Source organism: Protopterus annectens, chromosome 11.part0, assembly GCF_019279795.1.
Source record: "Protopterus annectens isolate FY-2018-M chromosome 11.part0, PAN1.0, whole genome shotgun sequence".
Taxonomy (NCBI): domain Eukaryota; kingdom Metazoa; phylum Chordata; order Ceratodontiformes; family Protopteridae; genus Protopterus; species Protopterus annectens.
In genome coordinates this window covers 934,917,708-934,929,747 of record NC_056745.1, presented here as the reverse complement: position 1 = coordinate 934,929,747, position 12,040 = coordinate 934,917,708, and the positions used below count along the sequence as shown (strand labels likewise).

Sequence of the window (12,040 nt, the reverse complement as noted above, 5' to 3'; positions counted from 1 at the left end):
TTTAGTTTTTGCAGGTCAGTGAATTACTTTTATTTGGATAATTGACAAAATGCTGCTACAAGAATAGTGTTCAGGGAAATGCTAATAATTTACAGTTATATTGCTACTGTTCTGATATTCTGAAGTACAGTGTTTAGTTTTTTTTCCTGTTCTCTCTTTAATACGACCAGATGCTACAGCTGTACGCTGTTCTCATTGTTCAAGTTTTGCATTGCATGTGTATGTAATCTGTAGCCAAAATGGTGACGACTCATGCTCCAAGCTATATGCATTTACTTCTAGCATGATTGGTAGTCTTTGAAAGTGTATATATATATATATATATATATATATATATATATATATATATATATATATATTATTTTTTCTAATTCAGCAGATATCACATTGGATTTATCAGCCAATATTTAGAATCAGTGCTCGTAGTGGGGTCAATGGTAGGATGAGTGTTGAATGAAAATGGTTGTCTGGGAAGGGGGTGGGGAATGCAAACTGGGAGACAGAGCTTTCTTTTTTATTAATGATGGGATTTCAGAAGGAAACACCAATAAGCACATATTCCATTGTGATTGCAATTGTACTCTGTGCTTTGTGTAACATTTGCGGAGAACAGCATAAAAAAATGTGACCAGACAGTAAATCAGATTTGCAATGGGACCTCTAAAATTCATATATAAAGGGTGATTGGATAGATGTCTCATGGCTGAATTAAGACACTGTCTGATACTGTTACAACAGCCGTGAGCTGACATTTTTTTGTTTAACCTGGAAAAGTATCACTATGTGTCTTTTGTTTGAGCTTGGGTTGTTAGCTAGTGAACATACCCTAAATTTCTTCATTTTACTGTGAATAATAAGAGGAACACTGACTAACCAGGATGTGTCTGTTTCTTTACCACTAACATACTTTATAAACCTCAGCAAAGCAGCACATTGATTCTGCATGAATGTTAGCTTGAGTAAAGATTTTTGGACCTGTGCAGAAAATATTTACTTTTAAGCAGGTATTGCATAAAATGCTTGTTAATCCTTTCCATGAGATTGTCTGGGACTGAAGCGAGTTGCATGCCGTTTTCCAAGGATAAGCAACTACCATATAGAAAGGCTGTAGAAGTCTTGATTGATAAAACAGATGGTCTTCTTTCACACACTTCTGCTGTATCAAAGTGCTGTACTAGGAGATGTTCTACAGATAATGTTCTGATTTCGAAATAAATGTGGTTTGGGTAAAGGCGCATTACCGCTTTAAACTTGATTATCAGACTTAGTTGTCTTTGTTTTTTTTCTTGCTGCAACCTGAAACAGATGAAAAGTGATCAGATTAACCGATCACTTGTCTGTGTGTGTGAGTGTTGTGATGTGCTCTTGAAATAATAGTGGAAGCAGTAACATTTATCTAGTAAGAGTGGAGTAGACAGTTTATTATATTATGAGAGGCGAAGCCTTCTGACTATTGTTCATAAAAGACAATATGGTATAAAAGCAGAACCAAATAACAATCAGTTTATATTCTGGCATGGCAGACCCCCTGTAAACAGCTGCACTCTGAACAAAACCCTGCAGTAGTATTAAAGAGCAGCACAAGCAGTAGATGTCTGTGCTGATGACTCTAACAAGGAAGTTAGGTGGGTGTCACATGACACCTAAGGATAAATGGGAAGGAGAGCGCTCATGTATTATAAAAATTGATTTTCATTCAGTCCTCATACAATGGTCTGTGCATCACGATGACACAGTGATACTGTTGGCTAGGGTATAGCTAGGCTTAAACCATGCATGCTATAGCATATACTTTATAACAATCTGTTTATTTTTACAAAGAAATAGACTAGAAATATTTATAAAATGGTATATTCATTATGATTTATCATTAAATATTTCATTAGATTACTTTTTTAGTTAACAGAGTCTGTACTTGTGGATTCTTCAAGCTGACATGCAATTCTAAAAATTCTGGCTCCGCCCCTGATTACTTTGCTGTTTGCTTTGATTTAATTTAATTCAATTTTAATTTATTTCTTTATTTATTCTGTATACAGCATTTGAAGTCTGCCCAACACTTTGACAACCAGCGATACTAATGTGGTATCCTTTTCAGTGTTTACCCAGCTTTGGTTCTTTGTATATATTCATATATTCATCATTTTCAGCCTCTTCATGATTACAGTGCAGTTTGACTTTGTCCTGACAAATAACTGGCATAAGGTGCAGTGACATCAGTCTATTGCAGGATTCTTACACATATTACACACATGGGCACACACACACAGACACGTACACACAAGCACACACACACACACACACACACACACACACACACACACACACACACACACACACACACACACACACACACACACACACACACACACACACACACACACACACACACACACACACACACACGCACACACACACACACACACACACACGCACGCACACACACACACACACACACACACACACACTCACACTCACACACACACATGGGCAATACGGAGAATTACTAGTTTACTTATTGCCATGGATTTGGGAAAAATAGGAGACCTGGCGATGAAGGAAGTAGTAGGCAAGACCAGCCGGATCCCATATAGATACTGGAAAGCATGCAGGCTCTCATCAAGAAAGTACCTTGGTTGGGAATTGAACTATGCACCATGTGGCAGCACCAGTAAATGCAGTACATTTGTACTGCTTCTAAAGGCTAAATTAATTCATCTTCAGATCTGTGCACACTGCCTCATTTCCTTTTCTTCTGAGCTAAAGATATGTAAGCAGCACAAAACTATGTTCCTGCAACTAGCAAAGAAAGAATTATTGCCTTTTGATATATGGCCAGTGGCATCTTACAACTTGTCTGCACTCTTTGTTTTACCAAGGCAGTACTGCCTTTGGCTAGCTGTCTCAAGTTGTTAAATATATTGCCTTTTTATGCTGTGCCAGTACACCACTCAAATACTGTGGCATTAGTTTGCCAAGACAAATGAATGTATCAAATGCCACCCATGAGAGAGATTGGCTTCTGTACTCTGCGTAGAGTGTATTAAGAACATTTAGTATTACAATACATAGTGTAGAATTTATATTAATTGTGAGTTTAGCAATGGCAGAATGTAGGCATATACTGCTAGGCACAGCAAGGGTTAATTGACAAGCTTCCCAGAAAATGTCAGAGTACCATTTTTCATTGAGCAGTAGAATATAAGGTGGGATGAAGGAGAAATCCTATTGCTCTCTCCTTGTCAATATCTCTCTGGAGATATATCCAGTTGTCTGTCCATCAGAAAATCTGTAGCTACATTAGAATTACTATTGTCCACACAGGAGTCAATGCTGTCTAAGTAGGACCAGGGTGTCCAGTGGAAGTACATGTTTTTTTTTTTTTACAGCAGTCCATTTTAATATATGCTCTGTCTCATCTCTCTCTATACACACTTTTTAATTGTATTTGTTTGTTAACCAAGCAAATCAATTAGGCACAAAAACTTATTTCAGGGTTGATCCAGTAACACTGCCTAGTTAAGTGGCAAAGGGCAAATATACATTTTCTTATCTTTCCATTTAAATTTGTTTGGTTCATTGTTTTCTTTTATCACAGTGTAAATCAACTGTGTGTCCTTAGTGAAGACTGTGTCTATTTATGGGAAGTAGTAGGCCATAGCTGATCAATTTCACCACCATTGAGTTACTATCTATATCTATATATATATATATATATATATATATATATATATATAGATAGATAGATAAATATTTTCTAAAAATTATAACATAGACTGTGGAGTTGGCATGTTGGCGTACATAAATGCCAGCTACGTTGACAGTAATGTCACGGGGCTAGGAAACTGTGACAGTTAATTAATAAAAAAGAAAAACACTTCTCTAAAAGCCCCTGTAACCAAAAATAGTTATACAGCCCAAGTTGAGGCATACATGTATCATTTAGGTCAACTGCTGTTATATTATGTCTAGGTGAGGTCTGTATCCTGTGCACCCTTAAAGATTATAATAGCATCTGAAATAATTACAGGTTGAGAGAAGTGACAGTTCATATAATGCAGGAGCTGTCTGTGATCCAGAAAATGAAGACCATAAACTCCAACATTTTTATAACATATTCACATTCCCTTGTCAGTCAACAAAATTCTGGCCCAGTGCCATTACATCCTGACTTTCAGTGTTGGTAGAATGGTTATTAGGAACAAAGTAGACATCAATTTCATCTGTACAGATTCAGAAATGCAGACACAACATAACATGATTTGCCCAAGGACAGTGAAGCAGATGCTGGTCCCTTACTGATCATCAGATGCACAGAACATTGAAAAATGAATGTTCTGAAGTTAAATTCCGTGAAACTTAAAGGAAAATGCATTATTAAAACAAAATAAGTGACATTTATTCCTAATGTACTGTAAATTGCCTAACAATATATTGTTTAACAGCAAGGAAAAGAAGTCCTTATGGCGTCATCAAGCCTTTTTTAACAGGGAGAATGTAGCACCGTATACCCCCATAGACATGGCTTATTTGCTCTAACTCTGAGATTATCACAATGTTCTGAAGAGGGAGAGGGGAAAAAGCTGAAATACAATATGCTCTAAATCTGACATGAATCACTCTCTGAATTAGAATAAATGCGGACACTTGCCTCCCTGCAACAACATTGTAATTAATATAACAGGATTATTTTAGACTTAAACAAGTGCCCTGTGCAGTAGAGCTGTGGTTATTATTGTTTCATTAACTAGAAATGTATACATTTTAAAATATTGAGTTCTTTAGTTCTATCTGTACATTAGGCTTTGCATACATCAATATTTACCAATATGACAAAGCCTGAAGAGATCCACTTCTGTTTCTATACAAGAACCATAGTATGATTTAGGCATAGATTCCCTTAAGCTAAGACCTTTCAACTGTCCCTGTTTTTTGAGGAACATTTATATTTTCAGGCCTAATTTAGGATATCCCTAGTTTTAGAGCTATGTCCTTATTTTCAGTCTTGATTTACGCCTTTACACCATTTTCTGAATCCCCCGCATCACATGCGATTTTTGAATCTATCTACTACACAGAAAGCCACACTACACAACCAGCATACTAGTAGCAACAATAATTTGACGACAGTGGGCACACATCATACAACTCCCTTTTCTGAAGCAAAAATAATTGCCTTTTAGTGGTAGAATTACATGATTCAGTTCATTAAAGTTTACTAATTTTACACTGCCTTTTAGGTTCATAGGTAAGTGCTAGGCTAGCTGCTGTTGTGGGCTGTTTTAAGCTTAGCCAGTATCTCCAAAGATAAGAATCAAACTCTGTACCTTGAGTCTGTGAAGTAAACATCTTAACCGTTATGCCAACCCTCAAGTCCATCTTTGAAAGTGTGCTCATGTTTTTCATCCTTTTTGTCACTCTCTGTTTTTTAACATGTATTTCTGAGTAATATCCCACATTCCTACTGAAAACAGAAAGAGTTGCCTGTTATTTTGTTTTCAAATTTTAGTACAATTGGGTGTTCAGACTTTTAAGCTGGCTGTTACTCTTTTTCAATGGAATTTGTTTCTATTTTGAATGACTGCAGGTTGAGAGTTACAGGAAGCTTTAGATTTTGTTGCTTTGTATTACCAAGGCAAGGTTCCCTAACAGCTGTAGTAGTTCATTACACTGCTTGTATCATACCTACATAAAATCCAACACATTAATACTGTTAGTTATAATACTGATAATATTGTACTCAGCCTAGCTGAATAATAGAATGCTGTATGTATTCAGAAGAAAGGGATTATCTTGGGTGATCTACATGGCGCTGTTCCTTGTGATTCAGACAGCTGTCTGGTAAAATTAGAACTGCCCCTAGAAAACCACATGGCCAGTTTTTTTTAGACTACCCACACACTTAGTGCCAGTTATTTAAGAACAGCTGCAGTAAGGGAATTCAGATTTAAAGGTGATCTTAGAAAGTATGCATTCATTAGTAGCTAAAATAAGCTAATAAGTCGTAAAAACATCTTAATGGTTGGTAAAAAACAATGACACATGTTTGCAGTTTCCAAGATTTACACCATCAAGAAACTGAATTACAAATTCAGTTTCTTCCATCCATTCATAGGCATTCCATGAAAAAGTTGACACTGAAAAACAGGAAAAGCAGTAATATCTTTTTTTGACACATTATTATATGTAGCTTCTAAGAATTTGCTTCCCTTAGAAAGAGCTAATTGCTCCCCTCTGCCAAGCTTTGCCTGTAATAAAGACCTCAGTTAGTGGTTGTCTGTTTTCATATTCTAATAAGATGTTGGTATTAAAGACTGTCGGATTTACCCCAGACCACTGTTACATACCTCGGGAGCATGCTTAAATGGGAGAATGATCTCTGTGTTGCTATAGTGAAGAAGTAGAAAGCTGTCTGGTAACTTACTGCAGCATCCATGCTAAGAAAATGCAAATGACCACTTTTATCTAGGATATGCCTTATGTTTTCCATTTTATAGAGCTTGAAAATTTGGGGGCGGCCACAGTGGTGCAGCGGTTAGCATTGCCGCCTCACAGCAAGAGGTTCTCCGGTTTGATGCTGGGGTGCCTTCTGTGTGGAGTCTGCATGTTCTCCCTGTGGTTGCGTGGGTTTCCTCCATGGGCTTCAGTTTCCTCCCACATCCCAAAGACATGCTGGAAGTGGATTGGATACTCAAAATTGGCCCTAGGCATGAGTATATGTGTGTGTGTGTGTGTGTGTGTGTGTGTGTGTGTGTGTGTGTGTGTGTGTGTGTGTGTGTGTGTGTGTGTGTGTGTGTGTGTGTGTGTGTGTGTGTGTGCCTTCTGTGGAAGGTTGGGCGCTGGGCTGGCAACTCGACACTGTAAAACTATTCTGGCAGTCATGAGCGGACAGGTGATCTGCTGTGGTGACCCCTAACCAGGAAAAGACGAAAGAAGAAGAAGAGCTTGAATATTTGGGGGAAGAACCTGCTTTTCCCAACAGCTAAACAAAATGGTAGTCTATGACAGGTCAGCAGCCTGGGCTACTTCCCATGGCTCACCAGAGCCAAAATAAATGAGAAATGAAGAGGAGAGGGGACAAATTATGCAGCACCAGGAATATGCCTGATTGTATTCTGTCATCACTGGTTTGGATTATGTTCTCTTATATTTTTATACGGGAGTTCCATTTCTGTCTGAAGCCATATTACAACTGTCTGTATCAGTAGTATTAATTATTTCTTCTACTGAGTTACCATTCTTAGAAAGGACAGCACTGTGCTTTGCACTATTCAGGAATTTTAGGAAGTATCACAGAACTAAGTGGCTGGTAAAGAACTATCGTTTTCACCGGTGACAACTATCTGCCATCTAATTCATTGCAGGTATTCTTACTGAATGTTAATTCCATAGGGATGAGAGAGAGAGAGAGAGAGAGGCAGAATGACACACTAGGGTGTGGCATGTAGCTCTAAAGCCTGAGCTCGATACCAGAGTATAACAGCAGCATTTACTAGGTATTTAGTCTTGGTGTACAGGTTAATAAGTGAAAGGGCTAGTAATCCTGAAATGATTAAAGTGTAATCTGAAGGTGATGCAGAGGTACTGAGACAGTTGTCTGCTTACATTTTGGTTACATGAACCTGTTTGGATTTTCTGTGAATTATTTGAACGAGGTCTACTGCTGCGATTATGTAACTGAGCATGATTGGGATGTTTTCTGTTACTTCTTTATAATTAGCTGAATTGGAATGTAAGGGACATGTTGGAATGAGGATTGTTTGGTATTTTATTTTACTCAACAGAGAAATATGGCAATGCCACTCTGAGACAGGATGCGGATCTCATCATTTGCTGTAAGTGGCACATTCTCACATGTCTGTACCTGAAATGACTGCTAAAATTAGGGTACTTTTTCTACATTATGAGACAATTTATTCCTATGCATGCAATAGACTGTTTTATGGGTTATCTCAACATCCGGTGTACTAGAGTGGCATCTGAGGTGTGTGTTATGAATAATTTTCTCTTTACCTCTTAAAAAAATAAAATAATATTAATTAATAAATTAATCAATGGGTTAATTATTTAATTCATTAATTAATATGCAGTTTAGGAAGACATGGGATAAACAACAACTCATGCTTAGTGGGACCTTAGTAGACAAGAGGTGAGAGTACTTCTTGGGTCATGGTCTGAATATGGGGATTCCACTCTGCTAAGATGCTCTGTAGAACTTTTTTAGTGAACTGAAATTTAGAGCTGAAATCAAGTATCTGGATAATTTATTTGAATGCCACTGGACTAAGCAGATGAGTTAGAAGATCTGGCACTTACATGTTGCCTTGAAGACTGGTCCCAGACTGGATTCTCCTACAAGAAATACTACTGTCTGATGTTGATCACCAGAAGTTAGGCAAAGAAAAAACAAAAAAAAAGAGAGGCTGCCACATCACTGAGGAAAAGAAAGAAAACTGGTGATTAATAAAAAAGTTAAATTATTATTCAGTGGTCTTGACAACAATTCCAGCATGGGTGCCCCTGCATGGTGTATTTACCACAAATAAAAACACAAAAGTAACCACAGTGTAAAATATAACTAAAAAAAATCCAAAACATACACTGTGAAGCAGTAGGAAGCACTTTCAGTCATGCACTGTGAAGCAGTAGGAAGCACTTTCAGTCATACACTGTGAAGCAGTAGGAAGAACTTCCAGTCATGCACTGTGAAGCAGTAGGAAGAACTTTCAGTCATGCACTGTGAAGCAGTAGGGTGAAAAAAGGGAAGGTATATCATCCAAAGTGTGGCGAGAAGTAGATCTGTGGGAAGGGCATAAGGTAATCAAATATGGTGGATTGAGTAGTGAGAGATTAGGTTTATCAAGGAGATTTATCTTTTACGACCAGCAAGGATCCAGTGTGGTTCTCTTCCTGTTTTTCAACCTTTTTTAAATATGCAAATCAGATTTTTATGGTCTTGGTCTGGTGGAAGTAAGACCCAATATGGTTACCACAATAACAGCAAATGCACAGCATAACCCTACTTAAGTTTAGGTCCAAAGTGTGACATAACTGGAAATTACATCCCACACCTCACTTTATACAGTTTCACAATCTGGCCAGACAAGCAAGATGTAGCTATAAAAGTCACTTAATAAGATCAAAACAAACCTCATTAATAAGCTCTCTAAGAAATTCTGGACTGAAGCGGAGGTATCTGTATAACATGCCAGAATATTCTACTCGGCTTTCCCTCTTCAGCCTCTCATTTGCCTTCGAATGACTTTTTTCTCCACTTTGGCAACCTTCCCATTACCTGCACCAATAACACTTGATTTCCCTCCAGAACCCCTGCAGCCCATCATTCACTCCTTTTCTACCTCAAATCTATTAGACCCAAAAACATGCTTCCACTTCCTAAAGAAATAAGACTTGATTCCCCCACTAGCACAGACAGTTGTTACCCATGGCTCTTATATCACTGCACTTATGCATATTTATATCTTGTGGTTAATTCAGAATTACAAAATGTGATACATAATATTCAGAAAAGAGCCAGAATAAATCCCCTGCCCAAAAAAGCTAATTCCATTTTCATCTCGAACTTATGACATCTCCTTTCTTCCAGGCATAAAAAACATCAATGAAAAGTTATCTTATACATAAGTTGCACAGTACATTAGCCCATATTGATTTCTCTTGTCTAAACAACATGGATGCTAGTCTGACTGCAGCAGTCCTGTTGCCAAACAACATCCTGCTAACAATTGACGAAGGTTTACTTACAGGTGCCATCCTTATTGACCTTACAAAATCTCTTGATCTGGTGGTTATGCTATCCTGATCAATTACCTAATTGAATCTTATATTAGCTCAGATGCTATCACCATGGTTCCAAACCTAACTATCTGATTGTGATTTTGAAGTAGATTTCAATAACCCACCTTCAATCTCCTACCACCCACAACCCCCTTCTTAAGGGAGTCCCTCATAGCTCTATTCTGGCTCACCTCCTGTCCTTCATGTGTATCAGAAAATTCCCACTAGACCTTCCTCATTTTCCTGTCTTATTCTACACTGATGACATGGTCTTATTCTATTACACATATTATCTCTGCCTTCAGTACAACAAGGCTTGCAAACAAACTTCCATTACATCATCCAGCGGTTTAACAATAAAAAGCATATAGTAAGCTCCATCAAAATGAAAGCATTACTTTTTGTTGCTAAAATACTGCAAAAACTCTAAGTGTCTCCACATCTGCTTTCAACTTGATAATCACATAGAAAATGGCAGTTCTTTCATTCAAGTATTTTGTAATTAATTTGGACCCCCCTCCACCTTCATCTTGAAAACACACACACACAGAAAATAACATCTTGGGCTGAAAAAAATCTACCAATATTTTCCAAGATTTCTAGGAATAAAACTGGCAAATCATTTTATTTACTCAGCTAGAGTATGGTCTTCTGCTATCTGCAGCATCTCCAAAAGAAATGGCTCAGCTATCCACCACTAATTTTATCTGACATTTCATTGTTTTCTACCATAGATTTGAACACTATTGCAAAACCATAATTATGCCAAATCGCTACCCATCCAACAATGCACCAACTTCCTACTCTGCTCTCAGCTTTACATCCTCCTAAGGGGTGAGACCTTCAACCCCCAGCCACTACACTTGTCAGAAAGACCCATTCACATGACCTTAGAATTCATAACCACTCAGATACATGTCTGCAAACACCCAAAACAAGACTTCATTACACAGAGCAGTCCTTCTCTGATTTTGGCCCAAGCCTGTCCCCTTCCATCTCAAAGACAACTCTTCGAAACTCATTTTTCCACTCAGAGCTAAAAGCTCATCTAGCTAAATGCCAATTGTCATTATCTGGACTACCCCATTCTCTTCTTTGACCTTGGTGATTATTTTGACCTTAATTCATTTCTTATTTTGTGTACTATGCATTTTTTGTATGTCTGGTCTCAGACTGAAACTAGTTCATGTGGATCAGTATTCAAACCCAGTTAAATATAAATGCACTCTACAAACTAATCACTAAAGCATGGCATTTACAAACAACTACTAGGGTACACGTGGGGATTATCTTTGCTCTTGAATATTCCTTTCATGTTGTCTCCTGTTTATGCCTAGAATGCTCGGATCATCTTGCTATGTCTTCCACTTTGCTACCCAGCCGTCTAATCCAACTAAAGTCTGTCAGCTATTGGCTACTGTACTCACTTGGAAGATCTTTGCAAATCTCATATGGAACTGACTGATATGTTTTCAACACTCGTAATGAACAGTCTATTCTATTCAGCTATCCTACATATGGTTTGAGATGCATATACATATAACCTACACTTTTTTAAAGTCATCTTGTCCACCATTATTGTCTGTCATGCCTGCCCATTAGTCATTTGCCAAGCTGTTAGTTGATTTGTTCCACCATGAGTTAGATTTGACCATAGAAGGCTACCCTCCAGGCAGCTAGTAAGGGTTTTTACTTGTTGTACCCCACCTCATAGTCCCCACAGCTGCCAGACGAGTGGGTGCCCCACAGCAACAACCATAGGATATACCTATTATGCATGCCATCAGCATGAGCTATAGCAATGCCACACTGCTTGGCACAAATCCCAGCCCTTTCTATTTTCTTTTCTTGTAACACCTGACTTTTCTGGGTGTCAACAACCCAGGAGACTGCACTCTGAGCTTTGTTTCTGTAGTTTGAAAGCACTCACCCACTGGTAAGCTCATGCAGTGTCCAATATGCCATTCAAGACTATGTGAGATGCAATCAGAGATTTACTCTCTGTGACACATATTCGCACTGTGTTATCTACTCTTTCATTTGAGCACATCCATTATTAAAACGTGAAGCATCTCCAAGAAATCATCAACATCAATCACTTTTTCTTCATTTTTCTACATTGGGTGAAGGTGTCATATCAGTGGTCACTATCTCTCTCATTTCAATGCAACTCTCCATCTGCCTTCAACAGTCATGCGTACATGTTGCAGGTCTTCTCTAACACAGTACATCATTTGCCTTT

The 12,040-nt window shown here is 38.0% G+C and overlaps 1 protein-coding gene across 6 annotated transcripts in view; it reads left to right on the top strand.

The window, feature by feature from the left end:
* The window catches only part of MAGI2 (membrane associated guanylate kinase, WW and PDZ domain containing 2), a 2,888,931-nt gene that overhangs the window by 472 nt on the left and 2,876,419 nt on the right, over positions 1–12,040 (top strand). The window lies entirely within an intron of this gene.